Raw genomic sequence first — 14,590 nt, forward strand, 5'->3', positions numbered from 1 at the left:
TTCAGCATCATCCACCCTGCATCCTTCACAATGCATCTTACAATAGCAGTAACTTCCCTTGCACTGGTCTTTATGCTCAGGTAAGGACTACCTGGGACATCAAGCACTTCGGGTACTGCTCTTAGGCTTTTGGCCCCCTATAGCTAGTCCCTATCTGATCAAGAAAGCCTCCAACCCAGTCACCAATGCATCATTTTATTAGCTGTAACGCTGTGGTTTGGTCCATGTAAAATACCTGTGGGCGCTGCCTCGCCCCTTGATTTGCTCCCTGAAGGAACTGATCCAAATCGTCGCCACTGAGAAATTTCAGCAGCAGTGAATAAATCTGCCGAATTCGGAGTCTTTCATTTGTAACCATTGGGCTCAAACGCATAATTTAGCCAAATTATCAGCTGCCTCCATCTTCCCAGGGAAACGAGTGCAAACAATGTTTTAGGAACAGACATCTAAATTTAGTAGGGTTCTGAATAATTGATAGGCTGGTGTGACAGAAGATAGAAACTTATGTTTCTAATCATCCCGAAGCATTTCTCCTCCCTCCCGCCCTCCGAAATGAAGTCACTTTGTTTGCAGTTAAATATACGGAAGATGTCCACTTAACAAGTATAAAATTGTGATAGCATTAAGAGGTTATCCGTGGTAATAAAAAGCAGGGAACATGCCTGGGAATGTGATCTGTAAGGCAGATAATTTTTAAGGATGGGGCTTGTCTTTGCTTTGTCTGGGGAGAGACATGTTAGTGATCTCAGGAGGGAGGGGAAAGAAAAAACAACCCAACACCTCTAAACCGAAAAAACAACAGCACGAGTTTCCAAATGAAGGTATTTAAGGTGTGTGATGTATTTCAGTGTGTTACTAGAAGTTGCTGCTTGATTTTTTTTTTCGTATTAAAGCCTAAATTAAGCCTTCTGAAAACAGCCCTGCATTGAAAATCAAAATACATTTCAAATGGCTCTATCACCAACACTCCCGTAGCCTTCAACGCAGGGGTGTAATCATCCTCTCGCTCTCTCTTTTCCCCTTCCATTCCTAAGTGCAGCCTCAGACCTGAGCTAACCCACCTTGAAATTCCAAGCTCATTTGAAACATAAACTTTTAGCAAATAAGCGATGGCTCATGGAGCTGGATGACCACAGTGACTGGCAGCAAATTCCTTTTTCTCCCTCCCTCCCCTTGGCATAAGGGGTTTGAAAAACCCATCAGTGTCAAAAGAAACCACGCTGATCGCTGCTGCTCTAAAAAGGCAGAGCAACGTTCTGGGGGAGAAGAAGAAAAGAAGAAGAAGAAGAAGAAAATCTCTGCTGGATTAAAATGACATTTCTGAACCATGTCAGTAGGGATGACAAAGCGTCATGTTTTGCATCACTTTGAAAAAGATATTCTTCAAACATAATTTCTATGTATAAACAGGCAGTCAGCTTTTGTTTGAAACGTTGGAGATCAAAAATTAGGGGCAGGACAATTAATATCACCTATTAAAATCCCCTGTTATTGTTAGAGATACGTTTTGTGGTTACTGCCTATAAATAAAAGCAAAGGAACGGAGCCACGGTTTCTCACCGCTGCAGATATTAAGGGGGGGTGGGAGGGGGAAATAATAAGGTAGTTTCCAGACTTCTTTTTTTTTTTCCCTCCTCCAAGTTGCTCTTAGATGTGTTTGCTGAATAAACGGGATTAACTGTATTTAAAACAAGAGATAAAGAACAGCTTTTTATTACACTGAACAGTCTGCAGGGCTTCCGTGCTCCTCTCAATGAACTTGATGCCTACAACTAAATATGCAGGTCTTACCTTTGTTTTGTTTTGTTTTTTTTTTTAACTGACACTTCATAGAATAAGGAAAACATTCTTGGAGTAATACAACTACAGAATCAATAAGATATGGTTCAAAACAAAAGCCCCCAAAAAACAAGCAAGCAAGCAAACAAACAAAAAAAGAGCAGCTTTATAATTTCTGTTTCTGGCCAAACACCGGAGTGCTTCTTTTGGGGCTTTTGTTGCTCTTGTTGTTGCTTGCAGTTTTGCAGCCAGGTGAGGAGCCAGGGAGAAAAGTGCTCCTTTTGCTAAAGGAGCTTTTCCCTTTTCTTTTGGCTGAAAAAAAACAAAAAAAAAAAAAAAACAACCCTCACTGAGTGCTGTTAATATAAAACTAATGGGGAGAGTGCCATCCAAAGAGCCAGCCCTGCTATCAGCTGAATTTCAATGGAGGCTTTCTCCAAAAATAGGTACAAAGAAAAGAATTTAGACAAATTTGCCTCTTAACCTTTAAAGATTTCCTGCCTATTCCACTATGTCCTTTATTACATTAATTTTTTATTTAAATTACACCATTAACTGGATATGAATTTATCAAGAATACATATATTGATTTATAAAACAGTATCATTAATTATTATAATAGCTAGATGTAGCTGATATTACAAAGCCATTTAAAGGTTTTTAATATAACTTGGACATACATAGACAGATAGGCATTATGGACAAGACTACAATTTAAACTGGCTACCAGCAGTTAATGAAATCCTTGATTTATCTTCTCATTTAGAGATTGATTATATTGTTGCTTTGTAAAACTATTTACTTTATGCCATTTTTCAAAGGATGTCTCAATAAAAGAAAAAAATAGATAAATAAAATATCCAGCCAAGGCTCAAAGCAGGTTTTGCTTTATGCTTTCTTTTTCTTAATGCTGCTTGCTGCTAATTTATTGCAAGTTTGGAGACTTGCCACCTTTCACAAAGAATTTGCTTCCTTGCTAGTAGCTCTTTTTGCAAATGCACAATTTCAGATATTGGTATATAAAAATAAATAAGTAAAAATAAAAAGAGGGAAACAGAAAGAAAAAGAAGGAAAAGAAAGTGAAAAGAAGGAGAGGAAAAAAAAAGAAGGAAAACAAAACTGAAAGAAGGAAAAGAAAGGGGAAAAGCAAAAAGGAAAAGAAGGGAGTAAGGAGAGAAAGATAAAGAAGAGAAAGGAAAGAAAGAGAGGAAAGAAAGAAAGAGAGGAAAGAGAGAAAAGAGAGGAAAGAGAGGAAAGAGGAAAGAGAGGAAAGAGAGGAAAGAGAGGAAAGAGAGGAAAGAGAGGAAAGAGAGGAAAGAGAGGAAAGAGAGGAAAGAGAGGAAAGAGAGGAAAGAGAGGAAGAGAGAAAGAGAGGAAGAGAGGAAGAGAGGAAGAGAGAAAGAGAGAAAGAGAGAAAGAGAGAGAGAGAGGAAGAGAGAGAGAGAGAAAGAGAGAGCGCGAGAAAGAGAGAGAGAGAAAGAGAGAGAGAGAGAAAGAGAGAGAGAGAGAGAAAGAAAGAAAGAAAGAAAGAAAGAAAGAAAGAAAGAAAGAAAGAAAGAAAGAAAGAAAGAAAGAAAGAAAGAAAGAAGAAAGAAAGAAAGAAAGAAAGAAAGAAAGAAAGAAAGAAGAAAGAAAGAAAGAAAGAAAGAAAGAGAAAGAAAGAAAGAAAGAAAGAAAGAAAGAAAGAAAGAAAGAAAGAAAGAAAGAAAGAAAGAAAGAAAGAAAGAAAGAAAGAAAGAAAGAAAGAGAGGGTGGAAAGAGAGGGAAGAGGGGGGAAAGAAAGAGAGGAAAGAGAGGGGAAAAACAGAAGAAAAAAATAAAAGGGAAAAAAGTCTAAAAAGAAAGCAATCAAAAGAAAGAAACACAGAAGGAAAAAAAAAAGAAAGGAAAGGAAAAAGCAGAAGAAAAACAATAATTATAAGAAAAAATAAAAAGAAAGAAAAAGGAAGAGGGGAAAAAAAAAAGAAAGAAAAGAGGTTGTCTTGTCCACATTGTGTTTATTTCCTAAACCAAAACCCAACAAAATGCCTTTCTGGCATAGATTTCTACAGGTATTTTTGTTTCTTTTTTGCTTAAGTTGTGGAAAAATGGAACTTACCCTAGTGCTGCAAAGCAGTCAGTCATGGAGCACATTTTGATTTAAAATGCAATCTGAAGAGAAGGAGAGAAAAAAAACCACACAAAGAAACAAAACAACAGAAAAACAAAGGAAAAGAAGGAATGATCTAAACAAACAGCACACTGCTTTCAAGTTACACCTAAAATGTTCCTAGCTAAACTAATACATTGAAAGTTTAAATCTTTACACATTGTTCTTAAGGGGCTATGTCTCTTGGCTCTTTATTTATATCACTTATTCTTGTCTGGCAACATATGTTCCCGATTTATTATAGTATTCCTCTTCTTTTTTTTTTACTGTTAGCCAGACAAATGTAAGGGCTAGCTGAGGAGGGGTAGTTGCATCTGATGAGTTTAACAATTGCAGGGCATCCTTTAAGGGTAGCCAATGGGCTCTTTTGAAGCTATAATACTCACCATTAACCATTTTCATGCTGACATATTTTTCTTGTCCAAGTTGGGGCTTCCCCTGTCGTCAGGCTCTTTTGTTTTCAGTGGCTTCGCAAGCAAATCGATGGGGATGGGTCAGAGCTGTTCATCCAGCAAAGGCTTTCCTGGGGAGGTATCTTCAGACACCCTCTTTTCGCTTTATAGAGAATTCTGCACAGATAATGCTATGTAGTTTAGTGTAAAATTCTGCATAGTGTGCGTCCCTTGCCAAGGAATAAAGGAAAAGGCATGTGGAAAATACTACAAGACCCCAAATTCTATCATGCGTGACAAACACAAACAAATACTAACCGTAGGCAGTCAGATTTCGCAGTGCCATTACTGACACCAAAAGGTAGCAGGCAGGAAGAATTTTCCCCTAAACCTAGTAGCCCCCTCCTAATCCTTCTTTAAAACAGACTTACCACAGTGGAGGGAGAATTTGCAAGGACAGATGGATGTCACATTTTTATGTCATAGATTCATAGGAAAGACCTCTAAGATCATTGCTTCCAACGATCAGTGTAACACCAGCATAGCCATTAAACCACATCCTGAAGTGGCATGTCCCCGTGTTTCTCAAGCACCTTAAGGATGGTGATTCCACCACCTCCCTGGGCAGCATATTCCAATGCCTGACCATTCTTTCTGTAACGGATTTTTTTTCCTAACATCCAACCTAAGCATTCCTGGCACAATTTCAGGCCATTTCCTCTTGTTCTATTGCCTGATACTAGAGAGGAGGAACAGATCCCCACCTCACTACAACCTATAGAGCAAGAACCTAATCTCTGCCCACCTTCTACATCCTACTCATTTTCCATCCTGTCTGCTTGTTCAATGCCAACAAGTTCCTGCAGCTCCACTGGAAACTGCTGATTGCCTGCTGGAGCCTGAGCTCAAGCTTCAGTGAACCAATAGGTTCCTACAAACCATGGAGGTGTAATTCCTAGCAGCACCACAATCACAATTTCTGATCTCTTGGTGCTAAATCAGATCCTTGCACCTATTTGCACATCCTACTGTATATGAGATGCCCAACATGGGACGCTCTAGAGACCTGCTCACTGATGACTACTGAAGCAGAGTGTAGGGCATGCTCCAAATTTCCTGCTGTTAGGAATTCAGTCATCTTTAGGATAAGAGACAGCTCCAGAATGTCGAGTTTCATTTCCCTTCCATATTAAAGAAACAGAAGGAAGAGCTTGCCTGTGCCAAGCCAACACAAGGCTACAGATCCAATACAGTGATCTTCTACTAGGGGAAAAGATACATCAGGCAGTGCTTTGGGTGAAATTTGAGATGTTTCAGGTAGAATAAATATAGAAATTTTAACTAAATTCATCAGCTTCCCTCAAAGGAGGATGTTTTGTCAGGGGATTGAGGTTTGTCTCCCAATATGACTAAGGGGTCCATGCAGTATTTTTTTTAACTGGGAGAAGAACAAGAGTGTTCCTGTGTTGTTTTGTGTTTGCTTGCTCGGTGGGTTTTATCTATTGTGACTCCCTAAGAGTCCACTTACCCTGGGCTGACCTGTTTGGCTTTTACATTTGAAAACTGACCAAACATTCTGACTATTTATTTTGAAAGAGGGCTGAGAAGAAACTAACCTTCCTAAAGTAGGTCTGGATTCAGCAGTGTGCAAAAGCCCTGCATGAAAATGCAGTTTTTCCTTTCTGTTTGCTTTTTTTATCACAAAAAGCTACTCTACCTTTTATTTCTTTAGTTTGTTGGAGTTTTTTTTTTTCAAATTACAATTTGAAATTTTACTTTGGTTGCTCTTCTGCAAAAGTTAGCAGCCCCGAAGTGGTCTAGTAGAAAATGTCCTTGCCAGTGGTGGACAGGTTGGAACTAGGTGATCTCAAAGGTCTTTTCCAACCCAAACCATTCTATCATTTTATGATTCTATTGATTCTATTCTATGATGGTTTGGAGGTAAGCTGTACCCTCCTGAATGTCAAAGGTGGTGGAAAGGCTGAAGACTCAACAGGCACACCAGGACTGTGACAACTGAGGGTTTGGAGCCTTGACTTTTCCCATTTCTTCTGAAAGGTTTTATTTAGTCAGATGCCACTAGCATCCAGTATAAATATCAAGCATTCAGTGGCATTAAGCTTGGAAGGTATTACTATCTATTTAATTTCCTACTCTAAGGACGTTGCTGGGAGTTTCATAATTAAGCTAATAGCCTCCCTTGAATTTCTTTATTCCCTTTAAACCTATCATCTTTTTGGCTAGAGAAGGAGGAAGAAGGAGCACAGCTCGGTCCCTCGATCTCTCTATTTCTGTTTTGTCCATCACTTTGCTTTCTTTCCCCTGTTTTTGACCTGCACTTTTTCTGGATCAGACACTGGCAGGTTGAGAAGTAATAAGAACCAGATGGACATAGTGCAGAAATTGCCCAAATGGGTACGAGAATGTGGGGAGCTGTCAGGCATGGAGAGAAGCTGGAATTTTTCAGCAATAAAATGGGATTTATCGCCACTCTACCACAGTCATTGCCGACAACCGTTTACCTTGACAGAAACCCCATTCCAACAGGGCCATGCCGATGCAGATTTCTTCTTTTCTTTGGGTTTTTTTTTCCCCTTTCTCCTCTTCCCCCCACCCCAAAGAGTGATGATTGGTATTTGTTCTAAGGCTCAAATGGCCTGCACTAAAGGTGAAGCATTAGGCCAAAGTCCTGTATTCCCTACTGAGGCAAATGAACCTGCTAAAATAAGTTCCTTCCACAATAGCTGTGTAATTGAAACCAGAAAGTGAGAGAATTTGATAAATTACTTGACCCTGAAGGAATGTTAAGGTCATAAATTTTCATTGCTTTTTTTTTTTCCTCCTTTTTTTAGGAAAAAAAAAAAAAGAAAACACACTCTTTTTCTTTAGATATATATATATTGATTATGTTGAGTATTTGTCTTTGAATCCCATCTTGCTTCCAGATCATTAGCCGTTTCGTTGCCATCCTCTCCATGTAGGCAACTATGATAAGGTTTAAAGCATTCCTACCTACACCATCCTAGGAGGGCTGAAGGCCACAAAATGTTCACAAATGGCAGTACTTACATACTCCTGCTGAGGAATCCACCGCATAAAGCGCAATCAACCCGAAATGGGGGAGTTTAGCAAGTGCAATCCCTTTAGTAAGACAAAATAAATATGTAAAGAAAAAAAAAATCAACCAACAGTACTGTAGTTGAAGAATGATGGAGTAAAAAAAGGGTCTGCAAATCATTTGCAGGAAATCAAGCATTTATTGCTATTCTTACCTTTTTTTTTCCTCTCTCTCCTTTTTTTTTTTCTTGTTCTCCTTGCTTAGAAGTGGCATTGCCTTTTACTTGAAACAAAAATAAAAGAACTAAAATTAGTATTTTATGGAATCATCAGTACAGATGTCTTTCCAAGATGAAAAGAAACAAATGAACCTCAAACCTTGCAGTATACTACTGTGGTGATACACACCTCAAGAATAAAATAAAACCTAAAAAAAAAAAGAAGAAAAAAAACCACAAAGAAGAGAAAAAGGCGAGGAGAAGAGAAAAAGGCGAGGAGAAGAGAAAAAGGCGAGGAGAAGAGAAAAAGGCGAGGAGAAGAGAAAAGGGTGAGGAAAATTTAAAAGTCAAGGAAGAGAGAGAGAAGAGAGAGAGAAGAGAGAGAGAAGAGAGAGAGAAGAGAGAGAGAAGAGAGAGAGAAGAGAGAGAGAAGAGAGAGAGAGAAGAGAGAGAGAGAAGAGAGAGAGAGAGAAGAGAGAGAGAGAAGAGAGAGAGAGAAGAGAGAGAGAGAAGAGAGAGAGAGAAGAGAGAGAGAGAAGAGAGAGAGAGAAGAGAGAGAGAGAAGAGAGAGAGAGAAGAGAGAGAGAGAAGAGAGAGAGAGAAGAGAGAGAGAGAAGAGAGAGAGAGGAACAGAGAGAGGAACAGAGAGAGGGGAACAGAGAGAGGGGAACAGAGAGAGGGGAACAGAGAGAGGGGAACAGAGAGAGGGGAACAGAGAGAGGGGAACAGAGAGAGGGGAACAGAGAGAGGGGAACAGAGAGAGGGGAACAGAGAGAGGGGAACAATAATAGAGAAAGAATAATCACATTTAAAAGTCAAATAAAGTAAAAGGGAAAAAAAGGCTATACCGTGAAATAATATACTGTAGTGTAACATAAAATAAAATAATAAAATGAAATAAGATGGTAACAAAATTCGATGATAATAAAATAATAAACCTAATCATAATTAAAAAAAAAAAAAACATAATCAAGATAAAAGATGAAAAGCATTAGTAGAATAACCAATAAGGTAAAAACACGGAGCCATACACCCCTTCCTCTGCTTGCAACTGTCAGTAAATAGAAGCATACTAAAACAGCTCCTGAGAAGGAGTGGAGGGGAAATATAGAAGTATTTGGGGGTTGTGTATGTTTATTGTTGTTTTCTTTTCCTGCAGCACCAAAATACACTTTTTGAACTGCAGGAGCTTCTTCTTCACAACTGCTTGAAACGTGCTGTCATGCAATAACTGCTGTTTTATAATCTCCCTGATTTCATGTCTCCCACACTCCAACTTTGGATAGAACATTTCAGAGGCAAAAAGCCTCTTGTTGCATTTCGAGAAGGAGCCGCACTTTACATGGCCGTAGATACTTAACCCAACATGAAGCGAGTTAAATAATCATTAGCACAGTAACCCACCGCTATCAAAAACTTATTGGCCCCCTAAATTTTAAATTAATGGCCTGTCTCCCTTGTTCTGCCTGTCTGTGTGTGTTGGGTTTTCAGTTACTTCAGTGCAAAGCCACTGATGTTTTATTAGCACCTATTAGATGATTTGCATTATTGACATTTCCATTTCTTTTTTTTTTTTGTTTTAATTACAAAACAACCAAAACAAGCCCCAAACAAATAAAAGCCACAGGGAAAAAAAAAATATATATAGTTTCTGCTGGGTTGGTTTATCCCTAAACTGTTGATTCTTAAATAACTCTTCCGAGTGTTAATTAGCAGCCGATATTTGACAAGCCAACTAAAAGGAAATGCACTCTGCTCCTATCCAGCCAGATTCTTCCAGCTCAAGTAAGTTTCTTTAAGGGAAAAAAAGAAAATTATGGAAAAGAGAAGCTACTGAAATAGAAGCTAAAGAAAAAAATCTAATTGAACAATGTCCCAAGAAAAAATAAAAATCAATACTTCATACTCTTGCCACAAGTCAAATAAAACTACGGTGAGGCGCTTTGTTTTATTTTCCTGTTTAAGCGCCTTTACCCACCTCCCCCCCCCCACCTCCCCATCCCATAAACTTTCTGGCCCAAATCTCTTCTTTCCTTTTTTTTTTTTTCCCCTTTGAATCCCAAAGTAATTGCTGGTCGTTTTAAGGTGGTTACTTATCCAGAGAATGAAGGAGTATCGGCTGCGCTTCAATTAGCAAAGGGGAACAAAAAAAGAGAGGAGAGGAGAGAGAGAGATAAAGACTTGGAACGGAACTGAAAAATGCAAAGTGACATATTAGGATGAGAATTTTCATCTGTTGCTGTATAAATATTTTAATAAAAATTCTAAAATAATGTGTCTGCCTCCTGCTTTATAAAAGAGAGGAGATTATGAAGTGCAAATTATGAGGCTTAGATGTATATATCCGACTGGGATTTTTCAGCCGTTAAAGAGTCTTTTCGTGCCTCTCCTCCCCAAGTTGGGTTTAGAGGCATTTCAGACCCCCAAAAAGGATAAATCTCCTCAGCATAAATAAAAGATGACCAACAACTGCCTTCAATCACTAATATTTTTTTGCAAACTAACGTTCAGCTGATGCAACTCAATTTTGTTTTGCATCACATTAGTGTCACAGCAGCAGTGACTGGCCTTTATTCAACAACCCTTTGAGTCAGCACTTTGAGACATCTTTCAAATTAGGTCATACTGCAAATTTGCCACCGATACAAAGGTTGATTAAGAGAGCTTCACAATTTTAAAGGGATGTCATGTGAGGAGAATTAAGGTCTGGATGATAGTTCCAGGAAATGCAAGGCTCTGTAACTACATGGAAATAATGTATGGGCTCTATGGGAAAAGGACATATTTCCTAGGGACACTTGAAGTAATACTCATTTACAATTTAACAAAGCCCTCCCCCCCTTCACCCCCATCATGGAAGAAATCGTATGATAGGGCTCAAAAACAAGCTATGAATTACAGCACAGAGGCAGCAAGATAAGCCCTGGTCGAAAGTCAGTCCCCTCCTCTCCACTCTTTTGATCTTCTGAGGAAAGACCTATTCCTCCCCGCTCCACCACTGAAGTATCTCGGCTCCTGCTTTTCCGCTGTAAAAGCAGCTCTGTGTGGCAATGGGACCCTTTGTCCACCACGCAGCAACTTCAAGGCAAAGCTGAATTGCTGTGTAAACCTCCCCAAAGAACTGGACAGGGAATCATCAGAAGTGACAGTCAACCTCGGTGGCCAGGGCTAGGCTTGCACATGAGCCCAAACATGATTTAGGCATTCTAATGAACTAGTCCATTTCACCCCCCCACAAAACCTCATAAAGCACAAAAGAGGCAGCAAAAACTCTTGCTCCAGAACGTGAGCATGCAGGAGAAAGGATCTCCAAGGGAGCTGTTGGGAGCTTCTGAAAATCTGACTGCTTCATTTTTGATGGCTAAGTGGGAAGCAAGATGAATAATCTCTTTGAAGGGGAGCTGCCGACTAGGAGGTTGGACCCAAACCTAACATTTTTGTGGCTCTTTGGGACTTTTTTTTCCTCCTTATTTTCCAAACTTTCTCTCATTGCAGGGAATAACAACTCATGAGGAGTTGAGAGTTCCTCTTAATTGAATGTAAGTGGATAAAAGTCAACTGCCAGCTTTGTTTTGGTTTAACTCTTTGGGCCACTTGACAAGGCAAAATAAGCTGCTATTGAGGTTGAGTTTGCTGCTATTGAGGTTGAGTTTGCCTAATGCATTAATACTCAAGATGGGGGAAAAAAGAAACACAAAGGATTTTCGCTGCAGCTACGCTGAAAGTAGTGTTTAACTCTCCTGCCACTGAAACTAGAGTCCCCCAAGTTATCTTTTCCATACTCAGGGATATTACCGTGATTTAAGGCTATAGCAGCAGTGAAATAAAGCATAAACTATTTAAAGCCAGCGCCTAAAGAGACATTTCTCACAGTATGAAAAGCCAGGAAAGCCAGAAAAAATGTTTCACATTGTCTTTTTTGTGTTTCCCATCGCTTCTTTGCAGCAGAGCCCCCAAACTTGCATTTCTGCTGTGGACAGCTGACTTTATTTAATGGTTTTGATGTTACGATCACCCACAGACCTTTCCATTCCCTGTAAGTTTCTGGACTCAGTCACTTCACTCGCAGCCCTCTCTGACAGTACAACACCTCAAATCCCACCGCATAGCCAAGTCTATTTTATTCCCAGTCACTTTTAATTTGCCTCCTGTGTTTTTCTGAAGGGTTTAGTTGAAAGTGATTTCTAGGACCAAAAGCAAAGTGGCAGGCCAGAAATGAGAATGTGGCCTGTGCCGCTACCAGGCGTCACTGGAAGGGGGAGTTTTGAAGAGAGCTGAAATAGGACCACCAAAGCCTCGATTTTAGTATTCTAAGCTATGTTCACACTTCAATTCCTTTGACCCTGCTCTACCAGGTAAGAGGAAAAAATGAGATTAAATCCCAAATCCATAAGTGGTAAATTAAATTTAAGGGCAAGAATAACAACAGCAAAAAGTGTATATCTACTGCATCAGCCCAAACCCCTCTGAAGACCTAATTCAGTAGCTGTCCTCTGCCTCCTGCCCTGCAGAGCTCAGCAGGAGCTGAACAGAGGTAGCTGCTGCTGCTTCTGGTGCTACTGCCCATCTCCAACGTCCATGAATCAGGCGAGAAAGGAAATGAACTCATTCCAGACTGACTTAAACCAATTGTGAGAAAACAAATTGGGGGTTCCTTTGAAAATAAAAAATAAATTTAAAAAAAATCCTGCCTTTTGAGTCTTTGTGGGGACACTGAAAACATGCTTTCAAGCTCTTTTGTTCTGCCCTAAGGGATGGAAAGCTGCTCTTAATACAAGAAAACAAAGCCCTCCACTGCCACCACCACCAACAACAACGACAGGGAAAAAAAAAAAGGCTGAAACGCTTCTGAACACTTTGCTCCAGGCGTTGTGGCAGTAAGGAAAAATCATTGCAACCATCACAAGACTTGGCAACACCAGGGCCATGCCAGCAGAGTGCTCTTCCCCATTACTGTAAATCACAGGCTGAGCCCAGTTTGTTGCGAAACATCCAATTGTGGCTCCTTGAATGCGATAAATAAAAGCACTGTCCCTCGATGCACTTGACTAGCGTTTATGGAAGCAAGGGGAAAATTCACTCTTCTCAGGACAGGGGCCAGGTGATGTTTCAGTGGAGGTTGGTGGGGACAGTTCAGAAAGAGGAGCTGTAAACATGGGGCTTCCTATGTCTCCATTCCCATTTACACAGCTGGCAAGCCTGAAAAAACGCTTTTCATTTTGAGCACTGCAGTATCAAGTATGTTTGAGAGACTTGGCTCGAGCTCATTTTGGGTTGGTTTTGGGTTGTTTTGATTGCAGGGTCCCCACTTTGACCAAACCTGAACACACACAATCAAAGCAATGCTGAAGTAGTCTCTGGGCTGGGGTCATGCTGAGGAAAGTTGTGAAGGGTAACATTTACTTTAAGGCAAGGAGTCAAGAGCACATATTACAGTGCCTAGCCCTTGGACACATCCCCTCAGTGCTCCAAGGCCTCGTGGAGTTGCAGGTGAGTGAGGATGATATTACTCAAGCATTTTCTCTGGGAATATAGGATTGTTTTGTTTGGAAAAGATCTTTAAGACCATGAAGTCCAACCACTATCTAACTCTACCAGGTCAGTGTTAAATCATGTGCCTCAACACCAAGTCTCTTTGTCTATTAAAGACCTCCAGGGATAGAGATTCAGCTATGCCCCTGGGGACCCTGTTTCAGTGTTTGAGAACTTTTTCAGAAGCCTCTTCTACTATCCAATCTAAACCTCACCTGGTGCAACTTGAGGCCATTTCCTCCTACCCTATCGCTTGTTACTAGGGAGAACAGAGCAACACGCACCTGGCCCCAACCTCCTTTCAGGGAGCTGCAGAGAGCAAGGTCTTTCCTCAAACTCCCTTTCTCCAGGCTAAAGAACTCCCAGTTTACTCAGGCACTCCTCACAGGACCTGGTCTTTAGAACTGTCATCCGCTTTATTGCCCTACTTCAACAGGTACGTTTAAAATCCAATTCCTGCAATCTGTCCTCCACTGGTTCTCATCCTGGGAAAATTCACAGGGAAGCTAATGGACATGGGACACAACCAGAGAGCAGAGTTGTGTGGGTTTAGCTCTAACTGTGTGTGTATTTCACAGGATTCCTCCTGCCCTATTCCTGCTTTGCCTCTATTTGCTGCAACACAGAGACCCAGCGTGATGGAGCCCAAGGCAAAACAGCTCTGTAAATAAGACCAGCTCTGAAACCTGCCAAAAGTGCTCCAGTGTGCCACAGAGCTCATTTCTGACAGGACACAGCCAAAAGATAATCCAAAATAGCTGATTTGAGGTCTTCTTCTTGCTTAGAGCTGCTCTCCTTTTGTGAGTTCTGGTCCAGCTGAATATGTATGGGAAAGGTTGGAGGTCAGACCTCTCCATTTGCAGTGCTGGTCCCCTCAGCTGGCTTTCCTCACAGCCAGGTCACCAGCTGGCGGGCAGCACCTCTCCCCACCATGCTGGGAGCACAGCATCCTCTGAGCACCAGCTGGCTTTCGGGGACACCAGTAGTGACAGAGCCATGGTAAACCAAGTCAGCCTGACCCCCTGACTCACTGAACTGAAACTAGAATGGGCCCTCGCAGAGTGATATTTAGGCAGAACTTTTCTCTGCAGGGGACACAATTCAGAATTTAAGTCCTTCGTCCTCATCTCTTTTCTCCTCCCTACAAGATACACAACACAATGCCCCCTTTGACATGATTGCTTCCAGCAAGCCATACAGTCCAAAACCCCATACATTACTCTGTACTATAAGGCCTATATAGAATCACAGAATCAACCAGGTTGGAAGAGACCTCCAAGCTCATCCAGTACAACCTAGCACCCAGCCCTATCCAATCAACTAGACCATGGCACTAAGTGCCCCACCCAGTCTCTTCTTCAACACCTCCAGGGAAGGTGACTTCACCATCTCCCTGGGTAGCCCATTACATCTTCACCAGTAGGTCTTGTTACAAATAACTTAAACTTCACATAAGGTGAGGA

General features: G+C 40.8%; 1 long non-coding RNA gene across 1 annotated transcript; it reads right to left on the reverse strand.

Annotated features, from left to right (window-relative positions):
* Window positions 1-1,659: 1,659 nt before the first annotated feature.
* On the reverse strand, window positions 1,660-7,465 carry LOC135176817 (uncharacterized). Its single transcript, XR_010302830.1, has 4 exons — window positions 7,390-7,465; window positions 4,315-4,497; window positions 3,878-3,930; window positions 1,660-1,678 (listed from the first exon to the last, which is right to left on the reverse strand). It is a non-coding gene; the product is annotated as an uncharacterized LOC135176817 (long non-coding RNA).
* Between the last annotated feature and the right edge of the window lie 7,125 nt (window positions 7,466-14,590).

Source organism: Pogoniulus pusillus, chromosome 7 (assembly GCF_015220805.1).
Source record: "Pogoniulus pusillus isolate bPogPus1 chromosome 7, bPogPus1.pri, whole genome shotgun sequence".
Classification (NCBI taxonomy): Eukaryota; Metazoa; Chordata; class Aves; order Piciformes; family Lybiidae; genus Pogoniulus; species Pogoniulus pusillus.